Here is a 22,152-nt window from a genome sequence, read left to right as displayed (position 1 = left end):
AAAACAAAACAAAACAAAAACAACAGAAGTAGGTCTTTTGGAATATGACTGGACAGTTGGGGTGCTACAGTCATCAGTGGATTCTTTGATGAGTTTATGATTCAATGTGCTGTTAAGAGGTGGGGTCTGGTTGGAGTTGGGTCACTGAGGGCATGACCTGGGAAAGTATATTCTTCCCAGCCTTTCCTTGCTCTTGGTTTCCTGGCCACCACACCCTTTCACCATGTTTTTGCCTTGGAGCCTGCCAACCATAGACTGAATCCACTGAAAACCATCAGCCAAAATAAACTTCTCCTCCTTTAAGTAGTGGGTGTTGGGTATTTTGTCCTATTGGTAGGAAAGCTAATACAGAAAATTAGTACCAGACTGGGGTCACTGCTGTGACTATATCTGATCATGTAGTTTAGAAGTCTCCAGAACTGATCTGCACGAAGTGTTTGGAAAGGTTTGGAGATGCCAGCTAGAGAAGCCTTAGAATACTATAATCTGAGTGTCATGTGTGATTCTTGTTGGAGCTCAGAAGGCCTGAATGCTGATAGGAATGAAAAATACTAAAGGCCAGGCTCATGAGGTTTCATCTGGGAATGAGGACCTGATCTGAAACTGGACTAAAGGCCATGCCTGTTTCACTCTGGCATATAATTTGTCTACATTTTGTCCATGTTGTAAAACTTTGTGTGAGTCTGAATTTAAAGGTAACAGACTAACTGATCTGTCTAAGGAAATTTCAAGGCACCCCAACATTCAGGCTGTGGCACAGATACTATGCGCTTCATTTAGCTAGATCTACAGTGAGAAAGAGGTACAAAAAACAACTGAATGACTGAGAAGTTTGCAGTTTTGCCACAAAAGGAAACACCTGAAAAGTTGGGGCAAAGAACACAGTTGCTGAAAGATTAACATTAAAAAGAAGCCAAATACTTTGTACAGGGACAAAAAGAAAGATCCCATAAGAGCATCTCAAAAGTCTATAGGACCCTACCCATCACAGACTCAAGAGTGCAAAACTAAATCATTTGGCAGGTGAGTCCCTGGAGCACCTGCTCATTCAGGTCCACCTAGAGAAGTGTGTTACAGTTTACATTTAAAATGTCCCCCAAAGCCTCAGGCACTCACTGGAAGGGTGTATTCTTGTCCCTGGCTCCTTGTTGGGGCTTTGGGGAGGTGACTAGACCATGGGTGTTAGTCCACTGATAGGTTTATAGTGGAGTGTGATGTTAGAAGCTGAAGCCTGGTGGGAAGTGGTGGATCACTGTGCAAGGAAGGATATATCCTTCCTCTTTCCTTGATCCCTCTCCCTGCTTTCTGCCTGCCATGCCATGAGCTCTTTTTTTTCTGCCACCATACATTGCAGCCAGCTGACTACGGACTGAAACCTCTACAAACTGTAAGCTAACATAAACCTCTCCCCTTCTTTAACTTGTGGGTGTCGGGTATTTTGTCCCAGCAATGAGAAAGTAACTAAGATAATGTATTTCCAAGTTCAGCCACGCAGGCAGTCAGGCTGTAGACAGGGTCCAAGGGCTGGGGACTAGCTACTGCTCAAACTGACAGCTCACTTTGATGTCATCTGTGGTTTTTTAGGCATGCAGAATAAAAGAGTTATGGGGTCACAGAGACTTCCACCCAGACTTCAGAAGGCCAGACAAAAATGTATGACAAGGTCACAGTCCCTGACAGAAGCCCAATGAGAGTGATGCCAAAGATGCAGTGGAGATCCCAGAAAGTTGAAGATGCCAGGAATATATCTGGCATCTGCTGAGAAGAGCCACAGGCAGTGAGCAAAGTCAGCCCAAGCTAGAGTCCATGTGGCCTGCCTTTAGCAAAGCCATAGGGGTGGAGCGGCTACTCACGTTTTTCGGAGTTAACATATTACCACAACCTACCCTGAGTGCTGGATATGGAGATACTGGGTTTAATTTTTGCTGTGCTGGGTTTTGGTCTTGGCTTGGTCTGATTCCTTTCATCTCCCTATTCCTCTCTTTTGGGATGGAAATGTTCATGCTGTGCCACTGTTTGTTGGAAGTACTTAACTTTCTTTTGATTTCTATAAGGGTTCACCCTAACAGTTTGCTTTGAATCTAAAGTGACACTTTGGACTTGGACTTTTTGGCAATGCTGGAACTGTTAAGGCTTTGGTGACAGAGATGGACTAAGTGCATTTTGCATAGAGATGAACATCAGCCTTTTGGGGGACCAGAGGTGGAATATTATGGTTTAGATCTAAAATGTTCCTCCCAAATTCAAGTCTTCAGAGGTGGAGCTTTTGGAAGGTGACTGGATTGTGTGAATGCTATACTAGTCAGTGGATGTATTCTTAGGAGGCAGAGCCTGGTTAGAAGTAGGTCACTGGGGATGTGACCTGGAAGGGTGTATTCTTTTCCCTGGCTCCCTCTTGTTCTTTGTTTCCTGGCCACCAGGTGTGAACAGTTTTCCTTCACCACACCCTTTCACCATACTATTTCTGCCTGGAAGTCTGACGACCATGGACTGAAACCTCTCAAACTGTGAGCTAAAATAAACTCCTCCTTTAAGTTGTGTCAGGTATTGTGTCTCAGTGATAGGAAGCCTGAATAATACAGTAGTATTGATAATTTTTTTAAAAAATCACATGCAATACCAAATGATGCAGAAAAAGCATAATATATAATTCAACACCCATTCATTTAAAAAATTTGTTACAGACTGGAAAGGAACTTCCTTAGTCTGATAAATGTCTATGGCCAAAATTTTCTGCAGAATCACAAGGATGGGTTCAGCACACTCCTCGCAGATAGGTAATACTACATGGAATATAAATCTTTACATCTTTTTTAAAAGTTCCATCACAGTTACATACAACACAAAACAATGAGAAGTTATCGCTTCTATGTTAATGTTAAAAACAAAAACTTGCCATACCAAAATGTGGTTCCTTTTGTTTGCTTGTTTGTTTTTGTATTGAGGATCAAACTCTGGACCTTGTGCTTGCCAGGCAGGCACTGTGCCACTGAGCTATTTCCCCGGCATCAAAAAGTGGTTCTTCTACGTTACCATCAGGTAAAGCCTTAGGATCAACAACTTAAAAATCAAAACCATTATCCTGAGCAGTTAGTATCTAACAGTTTTCTTTAAATACTACTTTGCTGGACACAATGACACATGCCTGTGATCCCAGCTGTTCAGAAGATTGAGGTAGGAGGTTCACAAATTCAAGGACAACCTAGGCAACTTAGCAAGACTCTCACAGTGGATGTAGCTCAGTAGTGAAGCTCCCATGAGCACAACCCCTCCTAATGCAATCAAAAGCTTTAGTAAAGTTTTCTAGAGTTAGTTTTTAAAAAAGACTTGTCCTGGTCTTTACCAGGAAATTACACTGCTTGAAATTAGGGCCAGGTGTGGTACCATACACCTGTAATCCCAGCTGTTCAGGAGGCTAAAGCAGTCAAGATTACAAGTTCAAACCCAGCCTGGGTAACTCAGTATGACTCTGTCTCAACAATAAAGCAAAAAAAAACAAACAAAAACCAAAAAGGGCTGAGGATGGAGCTCAGTGGCATAGTGTTCGCCTAGCATATGCAAGGCCCTAGGTTCAATCCCCAGTATCAGAATTTTTTTAAAAAAGAAATTTGGCATGCATAGGTGTGTTACTGCCATCTTTCTTTAGCCATAATGAATAAATAGGTTCTTGAACTTTGACATTTTTCTCAAATCAAACTCACACAAGTCATGTTCTATCAACTGAAGAGAAAGATGGAGCCTGGTCTATCCATTTGTGGGCTGAAGACCATCTGGTCCACCCCTGTTCTGCATGGTCTCGATGAGCCAGCGCCCGCACCTGGGTTCTGCCACAACCTCCTCAGCAGCCGCCCGGATCCCTGCAAAGTAAAGGAGCTTTGGGCCTTCGTGAAAATATGTAAGTAAGATCTGAGTGTCCCACACACCGAGGAGATGTGCGTCCTGAGGGAGTGGTGGAGAAGATGTGGGAGGCAGGGGAATACCACCTGCTACTCATAAAGCTAAATCAGAAGAAAATATCAAGGAAGAAAAATCAGTAAGACAGAGGAAAACATAAAGACAGATGAGCCATCAGGTGAGGAAAGTGATCTAGAGATTGACAAGGAAGGTGTTACTGAACCAGATACCGATATCCCTCCTCAAGAACGGGAGAAAATGTAGAAATATGTAAATTGTAGAAATAACTGAGGAGATGATGGATCAAGAAAATGAAAAGAAAGGGGCTGCCACTGATGCTCTAAATGATGGTGAACTACAGAAAGCCACTGACTTGTTCACAGATGCCATCAAGCTGAATCCTCACTTAGCCATTCTGTATGTCAAGACAGCCAGTGTCGTCACCAAACTGCAGAAGCCAAATGCTGCCATTTGGGATTGTGACAGAGCCACTTAAATAAATCCTGATTCAGCCCAGCTGTACAAGAGGCAAGAGAAAGCACACAGACTTCTGGGTTATTGGGAAGAAGCAGCCCATGATCTTGCCCTTGCTTGTAAACTAGATTATGATGAGGATACAAACGCAATCCTGACAGAAGTTCAGTCAAGGGCCCAGAAAACTGCTAAACACTGGAGAAAGTATGAGCAAAAACATGAAGAACAAGATATCAAAGAAAGAACAGAAAGGGTTAAGAAGGCTCTTGAGAAAAGCATATGAAAGCGGAGGTGGAGGTGAGGAAGAAATCCCAGAGGGGAGAAAAAGCCAGACTACCATCAGGAGCTCAGTATGGTTCTTTTCAGGTGGCTTTCCTGGGGAACTGCCTGGTAATTTCCTGGAAGAGATGCCTGGAATGGGAGCAGGCATGGAAGAAATGCCTGGGCTCTGTGAGATTCTTAAGTGATCCAGAGGTCCTTGCAGCCATGCAGGATGCAGAAGTTATGGTGGCCTTCCAGGATATGGCCCAGAATCCTGCAAATATGTCAAAATATTAGAGTAATACAAAGGTTATGAATCTCATCAGTAAACTGTCAGCCAAATTTGGAGGTCAGGCATAATGCTCATCTGACAAAGCCCTTCCTAGAAGAAAAGCAACCTAGATCACTTAATGGATGTCGCAATACTGCAAACCAGTGTACCTCTGACCTCATCAGGAGAGCTGGGCTACATTGAAGATAATCCCTTCCTCTCTGCACCAAATGCAGCTGAAGCATTTTACAATGGTTTGCCACTAGGGTATTCACCCTGATAATGTTTTCCTGCTAGGAATTACAAACCTTAAATACTTTTTAACCTTAAAAAATACTTAAAACAAATTCAAAAGGTCTATTAATCCTTATATTTTCCTTTATTAATCATTTTAGATTTTTCTTTTGAATTACTACGCAAGGAAGATTAGTATGTTATGGCTCTAGTATGAGTGAAAGAAAGTTTTTTGGGTGGGAAGCAAATCTCATTTAAGAAGATAAAGTTTGAGTTGGGTATAAGGTTACTAAAGCATTTGACTTGGCTTTTTAAAGGTTACTCTTTTCCTTCTTTTTTTTAAAAGATGATTTATTTTAGTATAACTATTGGGACCACCAGTATTTGAATATGATCTGGATAGAGGCTAGAAAAATACTGTTGGAGCAGCAGCAGTCTTACTCATTGTTTTATATAATATGTACCCTTGCAGAGTTTGCATTTAAATCTTACACTGTGCTGAAGGGGTTATCTTTTTTCTAAGTCACAGTGGAGTTGGGTTATTTAGTTCTGTTCTCGTCCAAAATATCAAATAAATGTTTCATATTATTTCCACTAGGAGAAATACAGGAGTATGTTTCTTTTTATATATCTGTTCAAAAATATATTTCTTCATCAGAAAATGACCAAATCTGTTTACTTTCTGCTTGTATTTTCCCCTCTAACCATCTGGAGCTAAAGGTAATGTTTATTTCACTAGCGTCATCACTGTCATGACCATTCCCAGTATAACTGTGCAAGCATATTTAATGCTAGTTTAATTTAGTATATAATACTTGTCAGGTAATACCCATAACAGCCGTGGTATCTTTCCTTAGTCTTGAAATTGCTTATTTAAGTGTCATACTTGAGTCTGGAAAAATCTTGTCATATCAAAACATTGCTAGAAGAGATTCCCCTGGCGTTTGATCTTTAACTTAGGAAATACATATTGTGGTTACAGTTTATCCTGAAGTACTTATCTTTGTATTCTGAAGAGGGTATGATTTGAATTAGTTGCTACACATACAGGAAGTAACTGCTTGATGCAAGATAAATTATAAAAGAGATGAAAGCCACAGTTACTTTCTATGGAGTTGTTGGCACTATGAAGATTCCTTATCCTATTCAGCTCGTCCTTAAATACTGCAAACTGTACACCCACATCTCCTCTCTCCCTCTTTTCCCTGCAAGAGTAAAGAAAATGATAAATTTCATAATGTACATTTCTAAATTATTACACTTCTGCAATCATGTTTATTCTGGTTCTAACCCTTTGCTGTACACAAAGAGAAAAATCCATCTCTTACATAAATGCGGAAAAGCTGTTTGCTAGTGGAGTACTTCTTCACAATCTTTAGAAACACCCACCATGCCGGGGATATAGCTCAGTGACACAATGCTTGCTTGGCAAGCATGAGGTTGTAAGTTTGATTCCTGGTATGGAAAAAAAAAAAAGGAATACCCACCATATAATACTTCGAGTTGAGATTGCCTGTGTTCTTTTGTTCATGTGTGTTCTATTTTCTCAACATCCTCAGTGTATGCTGTGCTAAACTCAAGAAGACCCCTTTGTTCCTGGGCTCCTTACTATATGTGACCTAACTATATTCTGATATAGCAGGTACCACCATAAATGGATAAACATAAAACTGCTCTTCTGCAAATGTGTCCTGTGTGTCTAGATTTTAAAGTTCCTCAAATACAAAAACAGTCTTCATAAAGATTCAGTATCATTTCTAAAACAATGTTTTTGTGCTGATGATGCTATAAAGATGGAAAAGGTGTTTTCTGCCTTAAAATATAGTTATTGGGTATTTCTAGCTACACTAAAAATAAAATATGATTTCAAACTAGAAAAAAAAAAAAGACCATCTGCTCTTGCCTACAGTTGCTCTGTGTAGAAATGAAATGGTCAAGGGGATGTTGTCTTTAGAGTTCTCTCATTTTCAAAGTTGTTTTTGTTCTCAATCAGTAGCTGTATTCACAATTTCAGGGTTTCTTTTTTAAACTCTTAACAAAATTCAATTATGAGAAATGATGTATAGAAACTACCTATCATTTGAAGATTGTGGACTCTGCTAAGAATGGAGATGTTATGCCAAGATCTACAAGAAAAATGGCAGGACTTCTCAAATTTCAGAGATGCAGATCTCTTTCAAAGGAAAACAAAATTCTCATATATGTCCAATGTTTTCTATAATAAACACAAGTACATCAAAATTATGCTAGCATATAGCTACAAGACTTACCTTTGTTTTGTGTTGCTATAACAGAATACACACACAAGCTGGGTAATTTTAAATGAGGTGGGAGAGGAAGGGGAAGGAGGAGGGAAGGAGAAAGGAGGAAAGGAAGGAAAGAAGAAGGGAAGAGAGAGAGGGAGGGAAGAAAAGTAGAGAAAATAAGGAAAAAAGGAAAGGAGAGGAGAAGAGGAGGGAGGGAGAAAAACTGACTTATTTCTCATAGTTTTGGAGGCTGGGAAGTCCTGTATCAAAGTGCTGGCACTACTGAGGCCCTTCTTGCTATATCATCCCATGGTGAAATGCAAGAAGGTACGTAAGAGAAGAAGGGGTAGAAGAGAGCAAGAATGTGGGGTAACTCATTCTTTTATCAGAAACAACTCTTACAATATAATCGAACTCGTGAGGTAACAGCATTAATCCATTTATAAGAGCAGAGGCCTCATCACCTAATCACCTCTTAAAGGTCCCACCTTTCAACATTGTTACATTGGGGATTAAACTGTCAACACATAAATTTGGGGGGACATCTTTACCACAGTAGAGCCCAAGCAAATGTATAAATTAAATATAAAAAGTACAAACCTAATGAAAGGTAAATTAACAATAATTATATAAACAGATTTAGGTTTTCAAAAAATCTTAGTAACCAAGCCTGGAGGTGCATAACTGTAATCCCACCGCTCAGGAGGCTGAAGTAGGAGGATTGCTGCAAGTTGGAGGCTAGCCTGGGCTACACAGTGAGTTCAAGGCCAGCCTGGACTATACAGTGAGACCTTGTCCAAAATAACAAACAAAAAATCACACATACCCCCAAATCTTGGCATGCCTAAACACATACCAGGTGTCACCACTTTCCTATTTCAAACAACTGTAAAGCCTTTATCCCTATGGTGTACCCAGTACTATGTGATCATCCACTGGTCCCATAAATACAGCTGGGGCTGCAGCTCAGTCGTTGAGTACATTCTTAGCATGGATGAGGACCTGGGTACAATCCACAGCACAGGGAGGATAACGATATAACCAATTATTCTAAAAACACAAGCACACATGGGTACTGAAATTGTGTGGCAATACTCAGTATGAGATGGGCAATACTCTAGATGCTTATATGTCAGATTATCAGGATTTTAAAAGTCTCCCCAGAGTCGGGTGTGGTGGTGCATGCCTGTAATCCCAGCATTCAGGAGGGTGAGGCAGGAGGATCCTCATGAGTTCGAGACCAGCCTGAGCTACAAAGTGAGCTCAAGGCCAGCCTGAACTGCATAGTGAGACCCTGTCTCAAAACGACAAAAAATAAATAAACAAAAGTCTACTCAGAAAAACTTTCCTCTAAAACATATCCAAGGACCCCTATGTGAGATACTGCACTGCAGTATGACTGCTGACTTACTGAAAACATGCTCTACCATATCACATAATACCTTTGTAAAAGGAAAATTCCAGGTAAAGCTGTGTTTTTCACAGTTTTATGACGGTTTATAGCTCATAAATCAAGCGATTTTCTTGATACCTCTTTGCTTTGGCTACTGTAAGTTGAAAGTTTAATATACAGTCTTAAGTACTTAAGGACCTAATAAGCCATATTATCTGTACTGAGTCTCAATTGGTTCTTAACATTAGGCTGTTAGTCTCCCTTTAACTTCTTTACATATACCATTTCTATGGTCATGTACCATGTAACAATGTGTCAGTCTACAATGAACTACAACGGCAATGGCAGTCCCACAGATTACATGGAGTTGAAAAATTCCTACCACCCAGTGATACTGTCACTGTCATAAAATCATAGAACAACACATTGCTCACATGTGTATGGTAAAGCTGGTATAAACACATCTACTGTGCTGTCAGCCATATAAAAGTATAGCATTTAAAATTATGTATAGTACATAAATAAGATCTAGTAATGAATCAGCTGCACCACAAAGAAGACTTGATAATAAATGACTGTGTTACTGGTTTATGTATTTACTATTATATAGTTTATATTGTTATTTTAAAGTACATTCCTTCTACTTACCCCCACAAAAAAAAATAACTGTAAAATACCCTCAAGCAGGTTCTTCAGGAGATATTATTATCATAGGAGATAACAGTTCTAGGAATGTTACTGCTCCTGAGGACCTGCCAGAGGACAAGACGTAATGGAGGAAGACAATGATATTGATGATCCTTACCCTATGTAGGCCTAGAATAATGTATTTGTGTCTTAATTCATAACAAAAATCTTTAAGAAGTAAAACAAAAGTTAAAATAGGTTATATCATGTAGGTTAGGTATATAGTAAACTGTATCACTTATGCAGGCTGTATTACCATAGAGTATTACATACACTCTGATATTCACACAACAAAGAAATATGTAATCTGAGCCAAGCGTGGTGGCACATGCCTATAATCTCAGCACTCAAGAGGCTGAGGCAGGAGGATTACTGCAAGTTTGAGGCCAGCCTGGACTACATAGTGAGTTCAAGGCTAGCCTGAACTACATAGTGAGACTCTGTCTCAAAAAAAAAAAAAAAAAAAGAAAAAAGTAATCTGTATTCTGTTAAATGACATTTTCTATTTAATTTTCTCTTTATTGACTACCTAATCAAGTACTTATTATAAAATTCAAAAACACAAAAGAAAGTACATTAAATAGAAGGTCTTATTTCCACCAGCCATCCAGTTTCTCACCTCTCAGAGGTAATTATTATGTTTCTTTTGTAACTTTCCAGAGAGTTCTTAAACACAAGTATGTACACATATATTATAGTATTATATTTTAGTAAATTACTTCAAAATTTCCTTAGAATGAGCTAAGTACTTCCTTCACTGGGTTCTAACATTTTATTTAGAAGTTACATAGTGTTTTAGAATTAGATAATTTTAGAAATAGAATGATCTTATCATAGATCAAGGAATAGATCAAGTCTTTTGAAACTGGGCCAGGTATATAGCTCAGTGGCGCAGTGCCTGTCTGGCAAGTGAAAGGTCCTGAGTTCGATTCCTGGTACCAAAAAAAAGTCTTTTGTCATTTTACAGATGAAGAAACTATGACCAAAAAAGACCTCCCTAAATTCACCTAGCTAACTAGTAGTATTGCTGGAAACAGCTGTTATCAGATAACATCAAATCCCTTCTTGTTCAAGGTATACTCAAATTTCTTTACATTTTCCACAGTGAGTTGTTTACATGAAATTGGAAGCAGGAAGTTTCCTTGTTTAATGGATCTTTTCTCATGTGAATGAAACTTCTGTTATGATTAAGTTGTTTAGTCACCATTCACATAGATTTGTCAAAACCAAACCCAAGGTGGATATATCATCAACATTCTCAGTAATTTCAAAGAAAACATAGCTAAAATTTAGTGTAAATACAGCCCTTCAAATCATCAAAAGAAAAGCTATTATATTGTAAACCTGCACATTTTGGTTCTAATCAATATCTGTTTATCAACAAATATGCCTCCTTTTTTACTGCATGCTTACCTGCTATTTCATTCAATGTTTAACACAAACATACTGAGCTCCTATAGGATTAGAAAGACATGTGCCTTGTCCCCAATAAATGATCAGGAAATTAGACATGAAAACGAGTAAATAAAATATATAATCATCTATATTACTGTCTTAGTTACTTTTTGTGTTGCTGAGACAAAATACCCGACATCCAAAGTTAAAGGAGGAAACGTTTATTTGCAGAGGTTTCAGTCCATAGTCAGCTGGCTCCAAGGCAAGGTGGCATAGCAAAAGGGCATTGCAGAGGAGAAATAGTTCACAGTGTGCAAGGCAGAAGGCAGTGTGCAGCAAGCAGTTGCAGTAGCAGTAGCATCAGAAGCTGGACTTCTCTCTCTTTATATTCCACTCAGGCTATAAGCCTGATCAGTGCCACCCACACCTTGGGTGGTCTGTTATTATCCACACCCTTACTCCACAGTCACACACCCTAATCCAACCACTTTCAAAACTCCCCAACTATGAGACTTTGGGGGGTACATCTAGATACAAGCCATAATAGCTACAGTTTTATGCCAATGCTGATGGCAACAAACAACAAAATCCTTGGAGAAGTCAGAAGACTTTATTAGGTAGGTGACGCTTCAGCTGTGTATAAAAGTAGGCGTATGATTATTTTAACTTTTGTTTAACAAATTAAGTTTCAAAGAGAAATGAAAACTGAACCTTTTTACTTCTACTAGGAATTGAACCTTAGACCCTCACACTGAGCTATATCTCCAGACTTTTTTTACTTTTTATTTTAAGAAAGATCTTGCCTTGAACTTGTGATCCATTTGCCTCAGCCTCCCAGAGTGGTGAGATTTTAGGCATATACCTCATGCCTGGCTCCAAAAACTAAAACTTATAATCTTTAACAGTTCTTTCTTGGTAACAGTAAGTAAAGATCACAAACTGGTGGCACAGTGTGTTTTTCTTATATGAAAAAATATTAAGACAGGTGTGGTGGTACACACCTGTAATCCCAGCACTCCAGGAAGCTGAAGCACAAGGATTGCAAGTTTGAGCCCAGCCTGGGCAACTCAGAAACTTAGTGAGAGCACATCTCAAAATGAAAATAAATTAATTTAAAAGCTGGGCACAGTGTCACACATCTGTAATCTCAGCACTCAGGAGGCTGAGGCAGGAGGATCATCTGGAGTTTGAGGCTAGCCTGGGCTACACAGTGAGTGCAAGGACAGTCTGAATCACAAAACGGGCCTCTGTCTCAAAAAACCAAAAATAAATTAATTAATTAATAATTAATTTAAAAGGGCTAGGAGTATAACTCAGTGTAAAGGCTCTGGGTTCAAAAAAATAACTTTTTTCTTACTTCTTTTTTGGAGAAACAGGCGACAGAACTTCCAATGTGGCACAGGACCCAACAGGTATACTTCTCTCACACTGCCTGCCTAGGCCCCAAATATATGTGAGTTAACAATGCATGACTCACATAATGCCAAAAATAAAGACGATAGGGAGGAGGAGAGAAAAAAACAGTACCTTACAAACATTATAAAGGGCTAGAGGTGTGGCTCAATGATAGAGCACTTGCTAACACATGCAAGGCTGTGGATCAATCTTGAGCTATGGGGGGACAGGGTCCAAATAGGGCATATAACTGCATCGTACAGCCATGCTGTTTAGCTACCTTGAAAAACACATAGTACTCCTACTGGAGCCATGTACCTGGACAATGCTTAATGATTAGGCTGTATTCTTTCACTTAAACATCAATTCATTCCTCAAAGCTATTAATTTATAATCTAGAATTTGAGCATACTTAATATGATTCCATTAGAGTAAACCTTTCATTCGACTATAAACTAGGTACTGTATTAGAGCCATAGAGAAAAAAGAACTAAGACAAGCCCCGCAGTTCCAATTCTCAAAAAATGACCAGTATAGTAGGGAAACAAAATAATAAAACTTTGACATTCAAAGAATCATGAATCAAAAATCAAATTTTTAAAAATCAAAAATTTCAAGTACTGTTTGATATCATTATTTATTCAACAGAGCACAATAAAATATAAACTGACAATATTAGATTCCTCCAAATCTTGATGATGGTATAGAACTAGAACTGTCTGGCTCCTTTTGAAATAGAACTGTCTGGTTCCTTTTGAATATCATTTTTCACATTGAAAGCTGTAATCCCTTCATTAGAGTTGTAGCCTACCTAAAATAGGAAATAATCACAAAATCAGATGCTGAATGAGGCTAGATAGGCTCACTGAATAGTTAGAACTTTTTTTTTTTCCCTTGGTACCGGGAATCAAACTCACAACCTCGCGCTTGCCAGGCAGGCACTGCCCTGCTGAGAGGCTCACGGAATAGTTAAGTGAACTCAGTTCTGCTGCCACAAAGGGCAAAGCACAAGCAGTATCAAGTCATGCCTCAATAAAGTTATCTAGTACTAAATATTTTTACCACAAAGGATTCTTCTGAGATCACAAATATTTAATCTGCACATGCCAAAGTGTGGATTACCACATAACATAAGCCTATAGACTATCACACAAGCTCAAAAATTGCTTGAAAAACTTAAGTGCAGGATCCATATTGAGAATAGACTTTTTAGTCTTTTCTTCCCATGTTACAACCATGGGAAGAAAAAGCATGAGAAATAAAATGAAGTCTATTTAAGCCACAGTACTACTACCTTTAAATTAAGTTTAGGATATATGATTTTCAAATGTTGGTAATTTAGATTTACCTAATGAAAAGCAATGGTCTCAAGAGCACCTGCCTTGTTACATTTGCAGGTTTATCTTTTTAGTCTCACAGACTGCTCAATGCTTAAGGAAATTCTGTGTTAATTTAAGAATTCTGTCCTGTCAAGGACTGACTGTGCTTGACAGACTGCATGAATGTACTTTACACATCTTAGGAAATTCAATTCATTGAGTAAGAGGTTTGGAGAAATGAATCTGTTAATATTAAAAAGTAAAGTTACTATTCTTATTTCTATCCAAAATTACTATGCTTACAAGAACAATAACAAGAGTAAAAGAAAATTAGGTTTTTAATTTGCCACTTTAATATAATGGGTATTAATTTGAAACAATTTTATGTAATCCTTTCTATACACAAAAAGCTCCCCTCCGACACTGAAAAAAAAAAACTCAACACATATAACTAAGCTGCTCTACTAACCACTACTTGCTCTATAAAAGCTCTCTTCATAGGAAAAATCCTTGAAAATTAACTGAGTACGCATGAATGGTTTAAGCAATCTCACCCACTAAATCCAGGGAAACTATATGGAAGCCAATTACACTCTCACCCAAATACAAGGATACATTTAGCACTTGCCTAGTATGCACGAGGCTCTGGGTTCAATCCCTAGCACAGAAAAAAGAAAAAAAGAAAGTACATCTCAATCTGCTGTAAAACTCAGACCTCTTGATAAACATAAACCTCTCACACACTCCTTTATTGTTACATGGTATATTAAACTTTAGTAACTCTTATATGAGTACCTAATATGGAAGGTTGCACAAGTACTGTTTATGTGGATGTTTTGGAAGGAGAATGTGGACGATGGGAAGTCCTTTTACTATATATTTTATATATGCAAATATTAATTGTTCAAATATACACATAATTTAAATAAAACAATTTTGAAATACAAACACTAACTACAAAATATACCAAAACCATGGTTTGTTTCTTTTTCTGAAATGCTCTAGTCACTCCACTATGAGAATCAGTGTCTATGAGGTTCAGAACTATGCCAGTGGCACCACTGCTACCTAGGAATGAACTACAGGAAGAAAAAAGGAACTTCTATGACTACCACCAACTAATAGCAAGATCCTAGGCCAGGCACAATTTCCTTGGGCTTCTTCTGTTTCTGCCTTGTGAGGGTTTTTTGTTTTTGAATAGTGCTGGGGATCAAACTCAAGACCTTTTGCCTTGTGAGAGTTTTAAACTTGAGGACTTAGAAGACCCACTGTAGCTAATACCTCAGGTTGGAGAAAGAAACTACCGCCAGTGGAAATTACCATGAACTCAGCCCCTGCTAACAAAGTGGGGAGGCCTAGGTAGAAAGTAGGGAACACTGGAGGGCAATGGTCTCACAGTGCACAGGCAGAAGCAGTCAGGGACTACGTTCATTCCTCCACAGGATGGGAGCCACATTCTTATTAGTGGAGATACAGAAAGAAGAGCAGAAGTATCTGGGTAGAAGGTTAAGTTTCTTGTTTTTTTTTTTTTGTTTGTTTTTGTTGTTTCTGGTGGTGTTTTGTTTTTGCACTGAGCTATACTCCTAGCCCTTTGTAAAATTTTGAGTCAGGGTAACTTAAATCACTAAATTGCCAGGCTGTCCTTGAATCTGTGATCCTCCTGCTTGGATTACAGGTATGAGCTATGAGGCTGAACTCCCTCAGCTGTAGAACAGCAGAAATTCTGGAATTATCCCATACTATTCTGCTAACAGTGCTGCTGACACATCAATCTATGCCATTCTCTTTACTAATGGGTAGTATTAATGCACTTACAATATTGTATTAAGCTATCTGTCAACCAATGTTTGAATACTAATTGTGGGTTAAGTTATATGTCAGTCAATATTTGAAAACTACCTGCACAATTCACAGCACCAGGATTTCAATGTCTTCCTACACAAAGAAGCTCTGTTCACCCACTAATAATCACCTCTTCCAAAAAGCCAAATCTAGAACTCTAATAATGCAGCTGATGCTTAAATTATACTTGTCCACATAGTTCCATCCTCTTCACCAGTTCAGAACACCTACCATCACTAGTCAAATCAGCTCTAACAATCCCCAACAAATCTCTGCGCCCTGCCCAATCCACTCTCCACGGTGGACAATCAAACCTTTTGACTACATACCTAATAATAAATAAAGAAGAACATACATCCACAACAAACGTTCACCTGTAAGTATGGCACAGGTACAAATAAATGTATAAATATTATAAAACACTCATTTCTAATAAAATAAAAAAATCATAATAATGGTCTTGCTGTCACTAAAATATTGATGTAAAACTCCTCTTAAATTGGACATGGTGGTGAATGCCTGTTATTCCAATACTCTGGGCAACTTGGCAACTTAGTGAGATCCTGTCTCAAAATAAAAAATAAAAAAGGGCTGGAGATATATACGGCGAAGGCCTTGCATTCAATCCCCAGGGTAAAAAGAAGATAAAACTCTTTTAAAAAATATTTTGGGGGCCAGGGATATAGCTCAGTGGCACAAGTGCCTGCCTGGCAAGCGCAAGGTCCTGAGTTCACTTCCCGGTACAAAAAAAAAAATTTTAGTATGATCTATGTGATTAAATATTTTTCATTACATTTGAAAAATCTCATTTTAATATTTTGTAATAGGATAGACTTAAAGTCTAATTTTTTTAATTTTTGTTTTTAGACAGTATCTCATTACGTAGTTCAGGCTGGCCTCAAACTTGTGGTGATCCCCTGCCTCAGTCTCCTGAGTGCTGGGATTACAGGTGTGTGCCACTATGCTCAGCTCTCGAAGTCTAATTTTAAGTCAATGTCTAATTTCAATGGTTGGGCCGGGGATACAGCTTAGTGGTACAGTGCCTGTATGGCAAGCACAAGGTCCTAAGTTCAATTCCTGGTACCAAAAAAAAATAATAATTTTAACGGTTATCACAGCCAAAAGAGACATGGAGCCACAAGGAAGTACACTATAGTTGTGTTTATTAACTGTGATATTTATTTTTCCACCTACCAATTCCCACAAGATGCAGCCAACATAGAAGACACAGGACACTGGGACAAGCCCACTATCATGACTCTTCATGGTAGCCCAACTTGCATGTCCCAGACCAAGGTGTACTTTAATTTTTGTTCTTTTTCTCTTTTCCTCTTTTGTTGGGCCCACATTTGCTCTGCAGAGCCAGTTTCTCCCTTACCCCTTCATCCCTCATTTTTCTAATAAACTTTTGGCACCATCCAAAGAAAAAGTTACACTTTTATATTTCTAACGAATGGGTTTGAAATCTACTAAAACTCTTCACTTGGAGTATTTTCTTTCTCCTATGGGAATTCTGAAATATTCACAACAGTAGAAAGAATAATTATACTTATTATTTGGCTTTACTAATTATTAATATATAAACTGGGTGTGGTGGCACATGCCCATAATCCCAGCACTCAGGAGGCTCAGGTAGGAGGACTGCTGTGAGTTTGAGGCCAACCTAGGCTACATAAGTGAGTTCAAGGCCAGCCTGAACTATATAGCGAGATCCTGTCTCAAAAAAATCATCATCATCATAAATAATTATCAATATATGGCTATTCTTGTATCACCTTTAACCCTTCAAACACAAATTATTTTAAAGCAACTTCCAGACATCAAACTGTCTCACCTATAAATACTTCAGTACTTGTCTCTAGGAGAAAGGAATCTTTCTTTTTAAAATATAACCATAATACTATTATTCTTAAAAATTAGAACTGTTTAAAATCCACCTAGCCAGGTGTGGTGACACAGGCAGCACTAGGGAGGCTGAGGCAGGAGGATGGTAAGTTGAGGCCACCCTGGGATACACAATGAGTTTAAGGCCACTGTGCATTACCTCGCGAGTCCTGGTCTCAAAAACACAAACAACAAAAAAACCCAATAATCATCTAATATGCAAGTGGTACTCAAATTATTCACAATGGTCTCATAATACCTTTTTAACAATGATTTGGTCTAAACAGGTCTACACATTACATTTAGTTAAAATGGCTCAAGTCTTAAAATACGTAATAGTTCCTCTACTCTTTTTTCCTCTTGAAATTTATTGAAGTAACCGGGTTCATCTCTCTTATAATATTTCTCACTTTCTGAATTTGCTAATCACATCCCGCAAACTATTAGACGTAGAAACTTAAGCAGAGGTAGGTTTGATCTGATTTGAGGAAGGAGCAAGAATATTTACGAATAATGTTATGTTCATCCCACTGTATCACACAGAAGGAACAAAAGGTTTGGTTGCCCCGATTTTATTTTATTTTATTTTTTTAGGTACAGGGGAATCGAACTCAGGACCTCGCGCTTGCCAGGCAGGTGCTGTACCACTGAGCTACAACCCTGGCTGTCCCAATTTTAGAGTTGTTATTACTGTAGAAGATTGCCAACCTGACCCCCAATTATAAAGTTTCCTAATGATTTTAACAGTTTACTGATGGTCACTGCCTAGGTTATTTCATAACATCACCTGTAAGGTTCTTTGAAATATATTTGGAAATTTTTATCAAGTTACCAAATTATGCTTCCAAGTTTTTCATGTCTAAATATACGAGAATTTCTACAGATGCCACAAAACTACAATGAGATCATAAATCATTAGGAAAATACAAATCAAAATCACATGACAATTCCACTTCACACTCACTACTATGGCTCAAATTAACAAGTTGGATAGTATCAACAACTGTTGACAGGATCGGGAGACACAGATACTCTCACAAAATTGTACAAAGGAAGTCAGTCTGGAAAGCAGCATAGCAGTGCCTCAAAAAAATTAAATATGAAAGTCAGGTGTGGTGATATAAGTCTGTAATCCCAGCACTCTGGAAGACTGAGGCAGGAGGATCACAAGTTTGAGACCAGCCTAGGCAATTCAGCAACGTAGAGACAATGTCTCAAAATATAAAATAAAAAAGGGGTGGGGATGTAACCAGGGCAAAAGCCCTGCATTTCATCCTCAGTACCACAAAGGGGGGAGGTGGCACTTACATCTAGAAATGCATAAGAAACTAATGAAGTAATAAAAAGACAAATATTCCAATTTAAAAATGGGCAAAGGATGTGAACAGACATTTTTCCAACAAACATAAACAAATGGCCAATGAGCACATGAAAGTATGCTCAACATCACTAATCATCAGACAGAAGCAAATAAAATCCACAGTGAAATACAACTTCACACCTACTAAGATGGCTATAATGAAAAAGACAGAAAATTAAAAAAAGACAAAGATGTGAAGAAACTAGAGCCTTTGTGCATTGCTGCTGGAAATGTAAAATTGTACAGTGACTTTGGAAAACAGTTTGGCAGTCTTCAAATAATCACACAGAGTTACCATTTAACCCAGCAATTCCAATCCCAAGTACATAGTAAAAGAAATGAAAACATGTCCATACGAAAACTTGTATATGAAAGCTCACAGGAGCATTATTCAAATAGCCAAAAAGTGAAAAAAGCCCAGATGTCCATCAACTGACGGAAAATTATAATGCAGTACAGGCATATTTTTGGGCCACAAAAAGATATGACTGACATAGCTAATCAGGGATAAACATCAAAAACATTATGCTAACTAAAAGAAAATGCCACATATATGATTCCATGTACAGTATGTCAAATATCTAGAATAGGCAAATCCACTGGGACAGAAAGATTAGTGGTCACCAGGACTAGAGGAAGTGCAGAAGGGAAAGTGAAGCTAATGGAGTATTGAAAGTGTTCTTAAATTAAGATAATGGTAATGGCTACAAAACTTGATAAATGAACTAAAAGCCACTGAATGTGCACTTTAAAGGTAAGAATTTTGCCAGCATGGTAGCACAGGCATGTAATCCTAGCATTTAGGAGCTGAGGCAGGAAGATTGTGAGTTCAAGGCCAGCCTGGGACAAAACAGAGCATGTATGTAAATTGTATCTCAAGAAATCTTCATATTTTAAAAGAAATCACAACAAGGAAAGTGCTCTCCCATGGTATATTTCAGGCAGGGGCTTGTGCCACTGAGTTATATTCCTGGCCCCAACTCTCTCGTGGTATATTTCAAAGAAAAAAAGCAGTTATTTTGTGCTGAGGATTAAACTCAGGGCCTCACACATGCTAGGCAAGCACTCTACCCTGGTCTACATACCCAGACCAAAAGAAGTTACTTTTTCATTCATTGTTAAAATCTGCAATATTTGCTAAGTAGCCACACTTACACAACTTTCCTGCCTCAGGTCATGGAAGAAGTGGTTCTTCCTAAATTCAGCACTAAAGCAGCTTTGACAGAAGGATCCCAATTTCCAGTCCTACCAAGGAAACTTAGCAAAACTGTCTCAAAAAAATAAACAGGTCTAGGAATGTAGCTCAGTGGCAGAACACCTCTGGGTTCAATCGCTAGTACTGGGAGGGGTGAGGGTGTCTTGAATTTACAAGAGAATCTAGTAATATTGAGACAGGCAAGAAACAATTAGATTTTCTTTTTTTTTAAGTGCCAGTATGGAGCCCAGGAACTCATGCATGCTAGGCTACTACTACTGTAGTAGTACTACCATACTCTACCACTGAGTTACACTTCTAGCCCTGGACTCTTATTAACTGTGTTAACAGTCCTCGCTGTTATAATTTAAATTTAAAATGTTCCTCCAAAATCTTGTGTTCAGAGTGGGGTCTCAGAAGGTGACTGGCTCATGAGGGCTTGAACTTCATCAAGTGGATTAAAGAATTGATGAGACTGGGGCTGGGGATTTAGCTCAGCGGCACAGCGCCTGCCTGGCAAGCACGAGGTCGTGAGTTCGATTCCCAGTACTGGAAAAACACAAACAAACACCAACAAAAAAAGAACTGGTGAGACCATAATTTGAAGTATATTATCGGATGATAAGGGAAACTTGGGAAGTGCAACCGCATTGAAGGGAGTGGGTCATGACCTTAGGGCCTGTATCTTCTCCTTGGCCCCTTTCTCTCTAGCTTTTTCCTCTTCTGCTTTCTGGCTGCCATACCAACTTTCCTCCACCATGCCCTTCCACCACATTTCTGCCTCACCACAGGGCTCCAGCAATGAAGCAACTAACCATGAACTAAAACCTCTGAAACTGTGAAACACTTTTTTTCCTTAAGTTTTCTCAAATGTTTGGTCACAATGACAAAAAGCTGACTAACACACCGACATTGCAAAATTTGTTCTAATTTTTTTAGAGGTACTGGGGAGAGAACGTAGGTCCTCACACTGAACTGCATTTCCATCCCTCTCATTCATTCATTCATTCATTCATTCAGAGTCTTTCAATGTTGTAGGGCTGGCCTTAAACTCACAATCCTCCTGCCTCATCCTTCCAAGTACCTGGGATTACAAGTGCATACCACCACACATGACTATTCTAATACTTTTTTTTATAAATTCAGCAATATTTTCTATACATCTTCCAACAATAACTGAAAAATGTATTTTGGTTTCTTGATATACTATTTTCCATATTAGTCCTTCCTGTTTGCTTATGTGAGAGTGGGAGAAGAATCTATTAGTGGTATATATGTCTTTTTGTCTTTTATAAGAACAAGAAACCTCAAAATGCTATAGACTTTAATCATTAACACTAGTAAAACTGTGTACAATATCTGATTAGTCTGTAACTTTAAGCATTATTGAAAAAAATAGTACAGGCTGGGGATGTGCCTCAGTATAGAGCACAAGACATGAGGCCTTCGGTTCAAACCCTAACATCTCAAGAAAAAAAAAAAGGAAAGTTCTCTTTATGTTCTAGATGATTAGTTTTCATGTCCTGGTACTGGTGATACCCTCCTACTTTATTATTTACTATCTCAAGGCACTGTATACTCGTCTGTTTGTTTTTGACACAAGGTCTCACTATGTAATAGTTGGCCTTGAGTTCACTCCTACCTCAGCTTCCAAGTGCTGGAATTAAGGCATACACACCATGCTCAACTACACACTCCTAAAGCAAGATTCTGATTAACAGGATCACAAGCTCAAGCCCAGCCTGAGAAATTTTTTGCAAGACTCTGTCTTAAAAAAAATTTTTTTTTTTTAATTTTAAAAGGGGCTGAGGATCCCTGGGTTCAACTACCAGTACAGGAGAAAAAAGGACATAAATCTACATTTCATATAAGATTCTTGATTTTTCCATTTTACTAAATGGAAAACTGATTTATTTAATCTGATTTAACTGTACATCAAGAGGTGAACTATAACAAACATAGGAAAGAGTTAGCTCTGCCACTTGGTTCACATGTGCTTATCAGTTTTCTCTTTAGTCACTGGTTTCTTTGCAGGTCCATTGTATAAAGCTTAGTTTAATGAAAACTGGATAATATAAACTGCTAGCAAAATAGTGCAATCCACTGAAAGCAAACAGATGAATAGGATGCTGCTCACTATAGAACTCCTACTCAACCTTCAGGACATCCGAAGTTTTATACTTGACACATTAACACTGTGACCTACACGTTCAAGATGCTGGTGACAACTCTTTTCTTTTTTGCTTTTTTTTTTTTTTTTTTTTTTTTTTCAGACTCAAGCACTTGAGAGCCGCACACTCAG

The 22,152-nt window shown here is 38.4% G+C and overlaps 1 protein-coding gene and 1 pseudogene across 3 annotated transcripts in view; one reads left to right on the top strand and one right to left on the bottom strand.

The window, feature by feature from the left end:
* Positions 1–22,152, bottom strand: part of Ptpra (protein tyrosine phosphatase, receptor type, A) — a 147,135-nt gene that overhangs the window by 119,100 nt on the left and 5,883 nt on the right. The gene's annotated exons all lie outside the window — the stretch shown is intronic.
* LOC102004807 lies at positions 3,733–4,989 on the top strand (annotated as a pseudogene).

This window comes from Chinchilla lanigera, unplaced genomic scaffold (assembly GCF_000276665.1).
Source record: "Chinchilla lanigera isolate Chin_1 unplaced genomic scaffold, ChiLan1.0 scaffold00014, whole genome shotgun sequence".
NCBI classification, from domain to species: Eukaryota; Metazoa; Chordata; class Mammalia; order Rodentia; family Chinchillidae; genus Chinchilla; species Chinchilla lanigera.
The sequence above is the reverse complement of the archived record's forward strand: the minus strand, read 5'-3'. Positions and strand labels throughout refer to the sequence as shown.